Source organism: Aulonocara stuartgranti (assembly GCF_965226115.1).
Source record: "Aulonocara stuartgranti genome assembly, chromosome: 6".
In the NCBI taxonomy this organism is placed as follows: Eukaryota; Metazoa; Chordata; class Actinopteri; order Cichliformes; family Cichlidae; genus Aulonocara; species Aulonocara stuartgranti.
In genome coordinates, this window is record NC_138944.1 from 33,847,750 (window position 1) to 33,860,216 (window position 12,467).

At 39.5% G+C, this 12,467-nt stretch overlaps 1 pseudogene across 1 annotated transcript; it reads left to right on the forward strand.

The window, feature by feature from the left end:
• The first annotated feature begins 4,458 nt into the window (after positions 1 to 4,458).
• Positions 4,459 to 8,517, forward strand: LOC309708634 (kallikrein-8-like; annotated as a pseudogene). Its single transcript has 6 exons — positions 4,459 to 4,507; positions 5,683 to 5,863; positions 5,996 to 6,185; positions 7,728 to 7,780; positions 8,046 to 8,203; positions 8,303 to 8,517. The product of its transcript is annotated as a kallikrein-8-like (transcript).
• Positions 8,518 to 12,467: the final 3,950 nt, after the last annotated feature.

Here is a 12,467-nt window from a genome sequence, read left to right on the forward strand (position 1 = left end):
TAACCAATAGAAACCACAACCCTAGTTCTAGAAACAGTTTTAGATGTTTTATATATACATTATATTATAATGGTTATGCTCGGCTTAATCACATCCTGTATTATCCTCTCTCGTAGCTGAGAGCAAATGTTGTGGAAATCTGAAATAAATCAGGTTTTCTCTGCGACTTTAATTTGACTTTGCATTGGTTCAAATTACCAGCAGGTCCATGTGCTTTTTTACAAAGCACCTCCAATATTTACACATCACTGCCACGATCACACAATACGGTCAGAACACTGTGTGCGAAAGATAACTGATGCATGAGCGTGTGGTATACCTGAGAGATTATTCTTTGCCCTCATAACAATAAATAAAATCTGTTTATTTATTCAAATTATTAGGAAGATATGCTCATAATAAATTGAATACATACCAATCAAGTACATTTCTTTTGGCCAGATTCCATTAAACTTTTTTCATGGACTTAAAAAAACAAAGACACAGAAAGTTGACATGTAATTAAATTAAAATCAGCATTTTGAGCATAAATATTTTCTGAGTGCATGAAGACAGAATGACAAAACATGGAGCCTTTCACTGAGTCAGGTCAGCTTCACACAGTCTTAAAATTTCCCATTACACTAATCAGTTGTTAATACCTTTGCGGGGAGTGCACAAATGAACAAACAGCTAAGCACCTGAATCTCTGGAGCCATTACTCATAGCAGCAGCTTTGGAAAACCATCACTTTATGCTTTTTAAACAAGTGCCATTAACATAGGTTCATTTTTTACTTTTTGTGCACTTAAATTTGAGTCCTCAAGACAAATTGGCGGTAAGAAGTACTGTATAACAAAGTACAGGGATAGTGCAATCACAGTGTCACATATTTTACACAAAGCAATTTTAAAATGCTGTGTTTGTTTAGACATTTAATTCTGATTCAGAAATGCAAACAAAGTGTTCAAAAATAGAGATTCATACGAACATATCAGGCACTTTGCTTTGCTCTCTCGTCTTTCTGCCTCTGTGAATAGCTGTAAGTAAAAATGGAGGGGCCATTGACTAACAGTCCATGTTCAGACCAGACTTTTTAACTGAACGAGGCAGTCACTTTACGACCGTCAGCCAGTGCATTTCACCTTCCTCCTTAGCAATAACTAAGGCAAAAATGCAGTTCAACCCAAGGCATAGTGAGAATGGGCTTCATGAACATGGCTGAAGCAAATGTCATGTTCACAGTGTGAGATATGCTGAGTGGTGCATAAGTAGTTTGGGTCTCCTTAGAGAGTACTCTGAAGGTGTGCCTGCATGTGTGTGTTCTTCTATTGTCTGTCATTCCAGCACACAGTTCCAACATTGTTACTTTTCAAGCACCTACACCTGTGCGGCAGACTCACACCCAAGCTCCTGCAGTGGGAACTCTAACCTTTAGTACGTGTGTCCCCACTCAGCCAGGTGAGATATAGCAGAACCATCAATTCAGAGTCTGACAGTAAGGGTGAAGACGAGCCTGACTGTTGGTCTGCTCCAAACAAGCCCATAAGCAAGCTTTGAAATATTATGTTACAAAATTGTGAAACTGGGACATGAAATTTGATTTGAAAATGAAATTCATCCTGATCAGGAGCTGTTATGATCTAAATGGTGTTCTAGATCCAGTAAGCAAACAGGAAGAGCTGCAATGTGTGTGCTTTTTCATTAATGAATAAATAATACAAAGCTATAGTGCAGACTACAGCGCCATCCAGCTGGTGTTCGCTCTCTCTGCGGTAGAGTATCACTTCCTGTTCCAACACATAGTGGTGTTTTTGTGTAGCTTATCTGCGTAGCAGTTTAATTATAACCTTATAGATAACTTCTTATTTCATAGGGTTAGGGTTAATCGTCCTGCTTGACAATGACGTGCCCAAAGTGAATTGACTATTTCGCTTTGGACGTCTGCTTTCAGCACCTGACGGCATGTCCGGGTGAATGAGCCGCGCTTTGTGTTTACATCTTTTTGCGGATTCTGTTTACACATTCAAAATAAAGAGAGAGAAGTTTGTTTGTTAATTTCCCCCAGGGATCAATAAAGTATTCTGATTCTGATTCTGATTGTTTGTTTTTTGTTTCTTTAACTTTCATCAAAGTCAGAAGTATGCATACACTTCCTTATTATTTGGTAAAATTGCCCCAAAACTGTTTCACTTGGGCCACACGCTTCAGGTGTCCTTCCACAAGCTTTCTGCAACAGTTTGCTGGAATCTTGGCCCACTGCTCTTGACAGAACTGGTGTAACTGGGTCAGGTTTGTAGGTCTCCTTCCTGAGCGGTATGATGGTTGTACGTTCCTGTACTTTTTATTCTCTCGTATTATTGTCTGAATGGATGAATGTGGGACCTTCAGGCATCTGAAAATTGCACCTAAAGATGAGCCACACTTGTGGAGTCTACAATTCATTTCCTGATGTCTTGGTTGATTTTCCTATGATGTCAAAGAAAGAGGCTCTGTGTTTGGGGGTGTGGTTTTACATGCATCCACAAGTGTGCCACAAATGAACTCAAATGGACTTAATTAACCGATCGAATCATCTTAAGCTCAAAATAGAAAATATCTGGAGTTTAGCTTTTGTTTAAAGACACTTGCTTTTACTTTACTTGAGAGATACTGACCTCAACAAACAGCTTGGGTTCTTCAACTGTATCTTATGGACACTCAGGTGAAGAACAGAGCTGAGCTATGAACTGATGGTCACCTGATGGTGAGTTGGGTCAGGTGGTGGGGGAGGATGCTGGACACCCCTTTAACTGCCAGTTCGACAGCATTCTGAGGGAGGCTTTGGACACTGAGTCAGAATGGACAATGTTCTGCTCCTCCATAGCTGAGCCTGCTGCAAGGAGCTGTGGCAGCAAGGTGCTTGGTGCCTGTCGTGGTGGTAACCTCCCAGAAAGGAGCCATTAAACTGAAGGCGGAGTTCTATCGGGCTTGGTTGGCCATCACTCAGCGGCCTCCAGCTCACACTGGAGGGGTTCACAGCAGGGCTGTGCGATATACTGAATATACTCAATGTATCGCAAGCTTTTCCACAAAAAGTGAAACACTGCCTGGACTGACAAACAAACCATCCTTAAAGATATTAGAACACACCAAGCTTCTGTGTTATTTGAGCCAGAGACTGCACTTGTGGATGAACAATAAAACCATTTTATATTTATTATATCAGTAATGTAACTTGCAATACAAAGTTATGAGAAGCTTAAACTTAGTTTCAGAATAATTAAGTCTGAGACTTTGTTTTATTGTAAGGTTAATAAAGTTTTTGATTGTGTGACAAATAAAAATATGAACTTTAATTTTGAAAATATTTAACTATTATTAAATAACACCGGGTACAATATTGGTAATATGTGTGTTGTTCAGCAGAACAGTGACCAGTATGTTGGCTGATATACTTTATTTATATTTTAAAATAAAAGTTTGGCTGATTTTAACGTATTAAAAGGAGTGTTTTTAATAATTATTTTTTGAATAAAAGTACAGTGTTTATATTAAATGTTGTACTAGAAATAAGTTCAAGGATGATAAAAGGTCATGTGACTTTGTTGGATTCAACTTGTCTGCAGCAAAATTAAAAATAAGTTACCACATGTTGTTTTTTTAATTTGGTAAATAATTGATAAAGTGTTAAAAGTACTGGTTGTGTTTGACCTCATCACCAGGATGAGTTGGAAATACCTCAAATTCCCTCAGGTGGCCTTTTGCTGGTTGGATTGCCACTACAGTCTGTAAACTGTAGAGGTAATTTTGTGAGCTCATTGGATGAGCAGTTTCTGAAATACTCAGACCAGCCCATCTGGCACCAACAACCACGCAATCTCTTTCCCCCATTCTGATACTTGCTTTGACCTTCAGCAGGTCATCATGAACATGTCTGTATGCTTAAATACTTTAATTTGCTGACGTCTGATTGGTTCACTAGATATTTGTGTTTACCGAGCAGGTGAACAGGTGTACCTGGCAAAGTGTGTGTAACCCTCAGTGTAAATAAATCCTAAGTAAATAAATCCTTTTACGAGTCCACAAGAAACACCACAAATCACAGGGCAGTCTGTGATCTTTCAGGACAGAGACATCAACAACAGTGACAGGACCCTCAGCGTCTTTCTACTGAAGCTGTCAGGCCCTGCTCAAATTTGAGCCACAAGCCTTTGGATGAAATTTAATTCAGGTCTTGACCAAAATACATTTATGGTCAGTTCATACTGTAGATCTTCTATAAAATCGACGGTTTACACAATACTCAAAGTTTCATTTCTCAGCTTCATTTCCCTCCCAGCACTTTATGAAAGGCAAAAGCAAAAACTGCTGATGAGTAACTTTGCATCAATGTGTGGAGTATTGCAGCTTTTCATGCAGCATGATAAGGCTTCATCATGACACTGGTGACTATACAATGGTCACCATTCAGACAGAAAGGCAGTTGTTAGAGGGTGAATGGCAGGAACACTGTGTCTGCTGCCTCTTCTCTTGCCTCTGTGTATCAGTGAGTATTCAACAAAGGTTTCTATATTTAACTGCTGGTTCTTACTGCATAATTCTGTCTGTATAATATAAAAATGATTCAATGCATCGAGTTATGCCAAACCTCACAGAAACTGTGCACGGTGGGTATTCTGAATTGCTGCTCGGCACATATATGCAGACCACAGTCAGAGCCTTACCCTCTGCTGCTTGAAGTCACACAGAGGTAACCCACTCGCTCTCTGTCAGCACGCAGTCGCAGACTCGTGAGCGAGGTTTTTTTTTTCTTTTGTTTTGCTCTTCTACTCTTAAGAGCTCCATTAGCCACACAGAGGGCACAATATGTTCTGCATTGCTTCTCAAAGTTAGCATTGGTTAGTGATCATGGCCTGTTTTAGGTTTATAAATCATTGGTTTACACCATATTCCTCTGAATTAATGTCACAAATTGACAAACTGACAGTGAGATACAGTGAAGTGTGTAGAACATGTAATTCAAATCAGAGCACGAGCAGAACAAGAGCATGAAGCTGAGATCAAACTTCATTTGCTTCCATCTATAAGGTGCAGGTCACTGAGGTCTTCTGACAGAAACCTGCTGGTGGTTCCTCGTTCTAGGCTGAAAACTAAAAGAGACTAAGTGTGTCTTCAAGGCTGTTGGCTGATAATCTATGGAATGCACTAATATTACATTTGATCTCTGCGGTCTGAATATTTGAAAGAGCAGCTCTACTTATTTGTACACGCTTAATTTTAGGTAGTGGATATTATTATTGTCTTTTAATGTTTGTATTTATTTTTATTGATTATTATTGTGAAGCACTTTCTCTATAGAAACATTTTACCTTCATTTCCCTTCTGTCACTTTATGAAAGCAAAAAGAGACGATAAGTAACTTTGCATAAATGTGTGGAGCTTTGCAGCTTTGCAGTTCATAAAGCTTCATAATGACACTATGTGACTATGCAGTGTCCAATATTCAAACTGAAATGCAGTCATTAGAGAGTGAATGGCAGCAACACTATGTGTGGTGCCTCTTCTCTTTTCTCTGTGTATCAGCGAGTGTTCAGCTACAGTATCTATATTTAATGGCTCTGGTGTTCACTGCGTGGTTCTGCCTTACTTCTGAGAGCAGATATTTTACAGGTACAAAGAAAAACTGGCAGTGACCTGGTGGGCGGGGGATTCCTCTTTCAGGTGTGACGGCGAACACAGAGGTCGCTCTGCAAAAGAGAGTCATTGGAGGTGATGAATGTGAGCGACAGTATCATGTACAGCTCAGAGCAGTTTATCCACATGGACCTTCCAGCTTGTGTGGAGGCTCTTTGATCAGCGACCGCTGGATTCTGACTGCAGCTCACCGTCTGAAGCCAGGAGGGTGAGGAGATCAGAGCAGCAACTAAAACTTGTTTTTGCTATTCAGTAAAAAGTAAAATACATTCAGACAAGATGAGAAATAGAATATGGTGACCATCAGTAATCATGTTTTATGTTTGCTGTGCACATGCAGGACCATGTTTGCAAATCTAAGTGTGCATCAAGGGGGTCCGAACAAGAAGTGCAGATAACAGCAGAAGCTGAGATCTATACAGACAAAGACACCAGCACAGGCAGAGTTCATGACATCATGCTGCTGCAGCTACTAGCAGCTCTGATATCCAACCTATAAAACTACCTGACTGTGATGAACCTCCTAAAAGGCGAGTTGTGGATGTTTCTGCTTCAGGTTCATGTGTTCTGACAGATACTGATACGTCGTGCTAACTTCAGTTTTAGATTCAAATGATACATTTATGTTCCTGTGGCTCAAAGTTTCTTGCTTTGAAGTTTTTTTTCTTAAAGTTTCTTCTTGACCTGAGCTCTGTGCTGTGAAGTGAGTTCAGCATATGTAGAATATATTTCCTTTATCTTATCCCAACAGTGGGAATCAGGATAAGTACTCACAGGAAGCTGCTTATCAATTCAAAGCCCTGGTTATCAAGTTAACCAGGGCTTTCAATCTTAACGGATGTGGATAAACTATACTGGCAATGCAGGTTTTAAAAAGGAAGATAAAACTGTAATATTAGAAAAATATGAAGGGTTTAAATGCATAATACAGACTGAAGGTAACAGCTGCTGCAGAAAAACCAGTGTGTGTGTGTGTGTGTGTGTGTGTGTGTGTGTGTGTGTGTGTGTGTGTGTGTGTGTGTGTGTGTGTGTGTGTGTGTAAAATTGCTGTAGGGTAGCTTAGTAGTAAAAGCACTATATGAATGTGCAAGCACTTCAGATGCTTTGTTCAATAAGACTGGATGAAATCTATATCAATAAAGTCTAGCCCATTTGGAGACAAGCAAGAAAGACAGCAAAAATCCTGACTGACATCACGGCCTATCATTACACAGGAGAATCTGATGGATCATTAATCAAGTATTTCATTTAATTAATGTTTGAAAGACAGTTTCAGCTTTTATTCTGTCAGCTACAAACTTTCTGCTGTTTATTAGTTTAAGAGAAAATAAAACTTAATATAACAACAGAATTTAAACATAGGCTGCAAACTGAAAAATGTCTATGAAAAAATGCTATTGAAGAATTTTAGCCCCTCCCACTGACCATGTAGTACAGTAGGAGGGTCTAAAGTTGAAAGTTTCAAGGGATCTTCCAGGAATGGTGATGCTGCTTTTCTGGACAAATGATCTCTAAACTTGAACTTAACCAGAGGGATATAGTACAAAGAAAATTCAACAAGGCTTGGCTTACTTTGTGTTAGCTGGCTTGAGAAAACGTAAAACACCAGTCAGTGTCACGCCGCCGGGTATATCAACTTCTCTTTTAAGCTGTGCTTTCTGCTTCACGCTCCGTGCCCACGCATGTAACAAGGGCTGCTACAAGGCCCTTTAAAACAGGAAGTAGCATGTGCTGCAGTGAGCTTGAATGGTTTCCCAATGCGTTGAGCAAGCACAGTGCAAGCATGCTAGCCAGGTGTGGTGCGTGATGATAAAGTGGTGACTAAAACTCTATAAAGGACATAACTAATATAACAGCAGGTCAGGGTTACTCTTACAATTTTCTCTGGTAAGAAGTCAAAATCCTTCATATAGAACTCTGAAGTTACCTGGAGAGATGAGATCCTGCTTCATAGTACAGGCCTCAGGGCAACATTTCAAAGTTAACGTGCAAAACAATCAATATATGTATTTGTATGTAACTGACAAAAAAAAGGAGAGAAAAGCGTCCAAACACTTCTTGTGTCATTCCAGAGTTGAGGTCGCAGGTTATGGTGCCACCACTGGACTAGCTAATGAGAAAAGAAGTAAGATGATTTTTAACAAATTTGTTGTATTAAGAAAAAAGAAAACAAACCATCCAAACTGTTACTTTATTAGTAAAGAGATGTTGCAGATATTTGTACTGAAATTGTATTTTTCTTCATTTCTAATGTGTTCAAAGTAAAAACAAGCTTTTCCTGTGAGCTCAGACCATTTTATTTCTTTCTGCTGCATTTCTGCATAAAATACAAATCTGCATCATTTTTTAAAAAAGTGCTTTAAGCTGAACTAATTGTCCCTTTTTTCTAGAACCTGGTGAATCACCCTCTCTTCACTGTGCAGAGACTGAGGTTGTCAGCTGTACAGAGCTCAATGATATTTTACTGAAAAAATTCCCCGAGATCCACCGAGTCAGGAGCTATCAGCACTGGTTCTGTGGACAAAGTCCTGGGAAAGATATATGTCGAGTGAGTTTGCATGATCCCTCAGCTCACAGCTGCATTTATTAAACATTCAAAATACAGAAAGATTTTATAAACCTGGGAAACTGTATTTCTGTCTTGCAGGGAGACTCTGGTGGAGGAGTGGTTCATAATGGCAGGATTTATGGGGTCTCTTCTTTTGTGGGAGATCCAGACTTTGTATGCAGAGCACCGGCTGCCTTCATGGACCTCTGTGATCCTGAGTATGCAGATTGGATCAGGAAAACTATCAACCCATAAAAAGCTGTGAGGTGTGGATAACTGTAAACAAGCTGAAATAAATAATCTTTTAGAGTTTAGCTTTGGTTTCTTTTATTCTCTTTGATATAAGCAGTAGAGGATTTCAGAATTTCTGTGTTATTTGCCAAAAGACGTTTTTTCAGCTGCACCCACACACAGTTTCTTTAGATAACTTCAACTGCAGAAAGTAAAAACTCAGCATTAAGTTTCAAATGCAGTTTTAAAGATAATGATAATATGGTGTCCCTGAATACTGAAACTGCAAAAGTTTTTTCTATTGACGGATGAATGTGTTTTATTAAAAGTTGAATAAAACACAACAGAAATAGAAAAAAACGTTCTCATCCTAAAACTTGGTGACAAAGTGGAACATGGTAAGGAAACACTCACTTAAGTGCTGTCATTACTCAAAGGTTCCTGATAATCATGCATGAAGTGATTTCTGGAGGGGAATGAAACTTAACTGAACTGCTCCCTGTGACATTTTGACCTGTCAAACGCAGGCGTAACTCCTGTTATTCATCGTTGTATTGCAGGTCTGCTGTGCACGACGTCTGTGAATCTGAGTAATTTGGTACAGATGAAGGAATAAGACTGCTCAGATGCTTTGGGTGTCACGTAATGATCCCTCAGGTTTGTGTGTCTTTGGTGCCCTTTGATTTCAATCTACCTGCACATTGAACAGAAATCCTGCCATGACAGAACACACTAATGCCTTTTCAAGGGAGAACCAATCCTAATCTGAGCTGTCAGCCCCAAGTTCTCTGCAGTCATCAAATCAAGCATAATCTGGTTTGAACAGGCTCCCTGCCTCACTGCAAAAGCCTTTTTACCAGCTGCTGTTTGACAAATTGCAAAGCCTCTGAAGAGACTTTAGAAAGGGGGAAAAAGGATACGAAGAAAAAGCTGAACAAAAAGCTATCCATGCACTGTTTAACATTTCACTTGGAGCTTATTGACTGTATTCTATCTGTGGATTGCATTATAGCTTCTCTGAGAGCTTTGCTCCCTGAAGATTTTATGATCTGTGAACGCTGAGTCTCTCTTGTGGCTGTAAACCAGTCTGCTCAGCATGGCACTGCATGGCAGAGTTTCTCTCCATTTTTTTGAATCACCTTTGCTCAGTTGTGCTCCTAACTGATCTCCTGAGTTTGGCTGTATTCCTGGACTTTGCCCTTTAGTTACTCTTCAGTCTCTTTGACACACAGGCTGCCAAATTTGAAATAACATTTTTAGTTTTGGAAAAAGAAGAGCGTGTCTAGCAAATTCTTGCACATCCTTGTTCTTAAATAGCACTTTTCTACTCAAGCACTCAAAGTACTTTATACACCTCATTCACCCATTCATACAAGCACTTTTCTGTACCTAAGTTCTTTCTATCTAACATTCATACTCTGATGGACACGTGAAAGAGCAGTTTGGGGTTCAGTATCGTGTCCAAGGATACTTTGAGATACAGATCAGATCAGGCAGCGATCGAACCTCCAACCTTCTGATCGGTACTAATTGGACGTTTGCTGCTGCACATGTAGCATCACAGCTTAGAAGATGGTGGTGTGGAAATGTGTTTCCCATTAACAATTGACTAAGAAACTCTTAGTCAAGGGTTAACGTCACTAATGTCAGTATTTTCACTGATCTTCATTAGATTAGATAAACATTGTGCCTTAAACCTGAGCTGTACAGGAAAATAGATTTCTGATACACATGTACATAAACAAACAAAGAGAGATGTTTCCCACCTGCTGAGAAGACAACAAATGCATAACCTGATTACCACCATTAATCTCACATCCACTGATTTCTGGCACCTATAAGTGAGATTGAGTTCACTGTCCTGCTGTCTTGGCCTTTAGGAAAACACAGTGAGACAGATGAAGCTTGCACCAGATGGTGGAAACACAATGATCGTGGTCTTAGACACAGCATCCACACTCTGTACATGATAGTGTGTGTGTGGTGCTGTTTGCAGGAACTTGATGAGGCTTTGCTTAAGTGGAAATCCACTGATGTTCAAGCCCCAGGGAAGTGGGCGGGGGGGATAGGACCTCTGGGGCCCTCTTCCTGATGGAGCCCTACCTGACTCCTTTCACTGCTAAAGCAAGAATGGTGCCACAACTCATTGAAACAATACTTCATTTCATCAGAATCATCAAATGATTGTGTTAAAAACAACCGCCCAGTGTACTTGCATGGCAAACATCGTGATTAGATATTCAAGAAGAGCCTCTTAAAGATGAAGGTCTGTGTCTCTTGACCTAAACACATAATCCAGTTAAATCTGATTTATGTTCATTAATGCCCCTCACACTGTAACTTAAAGTAATAAATCGGTCACTGATTAATTACAGAAGTACGTCTGTGAGCATAAAGAGGTAAGCCTTGGACCATCAGGATAAAATGTGGTTGGGAAACTTAACAAGCTTTGATAAAACTTCATCAGTAGCTCAAGCAAGACCTCAAAACCTTCAATCACCACGGGTGGTTAGCAGACTGTGGTTGTACCATGCAGCCTAACAACATGCAGTAAATTGCAGGTTAAAGCAGTCTGCTTACACATTGTTAAACGAGGGAAGGGAACTAATGTGGCTGTCACATTACCCTTTTGTCCCATTTCATCCCAGGACTTGATTCAATTGCTGCTCACTTTCTACAATACTTAAAACTGATCAGTAGGACCTGAAACTGCAAACATTCAAACATTCAGGCCAACAATCAGTTGGTGAACATATTAATCTACTACAATTAGCAAAAATGAATAAATAAACAGAAGAAAGTTAGAGTGATATCAGAGTCATGCAAGTTTTTGACCAGCAGGTTAAACTCATGCAAATTAGCTTCATCCAGGCTCATGAAAACACTGTCCTGCTTATAAACAGCAGATCATTTGTGTCAGTGTCAGGATGGTTTATATTTGAGCTTTTAGTTCACACAGAACAATTTTTATTAATTGTTTTTAGCGATTACGAAAGTCTGTGAATCCCCAAATTGTTCAGTTGTTCTCTTTGCTCCCCATGAGGTCACTTTCACCATGTGACAAAAACAACACCCCACTCTACACACTCGGGCCACCAGCAACTTTCTAAATCCTCAATAAAAAGCTGACAGGTTGCAATGATGTTCCAAATAACTTATTAAGAAAACAACTAAATACACAGAAAATGTTATGAAAATTGGTTTATTTTATATCTCATAGTTTTAAATGATGCAATAAAAATATGTACAAAACATCACAAACTGTAATATTTTACAAATGCTTACGTCCTGCTGATGCAATGGAGACATCTTCCAGTGACAGTCTTCATCAGTGTGAGTGTGAGGAGGATCCTAAACCCACCGACACAGAAGTGCATGTTCACAACTCCCTCTGTGCAGGCGGGGTCAGGACCCTCCTCACCTAGGGTGAGGAGGGTTGGTGCTGTGGCCAGTCAGGTATGAAGTGCTGAGAGTGGATCTTTGGTCCTCTGTGCAGCTCTGTCCACTCTCAGCTGCCCTGCAAAGTAATAACACAAGAAAGACGTCATTTTAACACAAAACAGCATTTTCATTGTTGGTAGCTGCAGTATGTTGTTAAAAAACTATTTTAAACCCAACGTATACACATGAAAAATATAAATAAAGCTAAACCTACAGTGCTGCTGACATAGGATGATGATTTATACCAACTATTGGAAGAATTTTGTCTTCAATACAGTTTGTTGTCAATGTGAGGTGATAACTTACATAGTTGGAACACAGCACCACTCTCCCGTTTTTCACTTGGTCATCCATCCTTCTCATCGGGTTGGTCGGGGTAAGGCTGTCTTCTGGGTGGGGTGTTTGCTCCATCTTGGACGTAACTGGAAGTAATAACAACTAAAAAACGACCTTTAATTCACAATGTAATATTAATATTAATGTCACATATCAAGAAAAAAAGAAATACATTTCACATGTGCGAGTCACATGTTCATATATCTGTAAAAACAAAAACACAAAGGCAAAGTTTAAAAACACGTTCTAACATAAA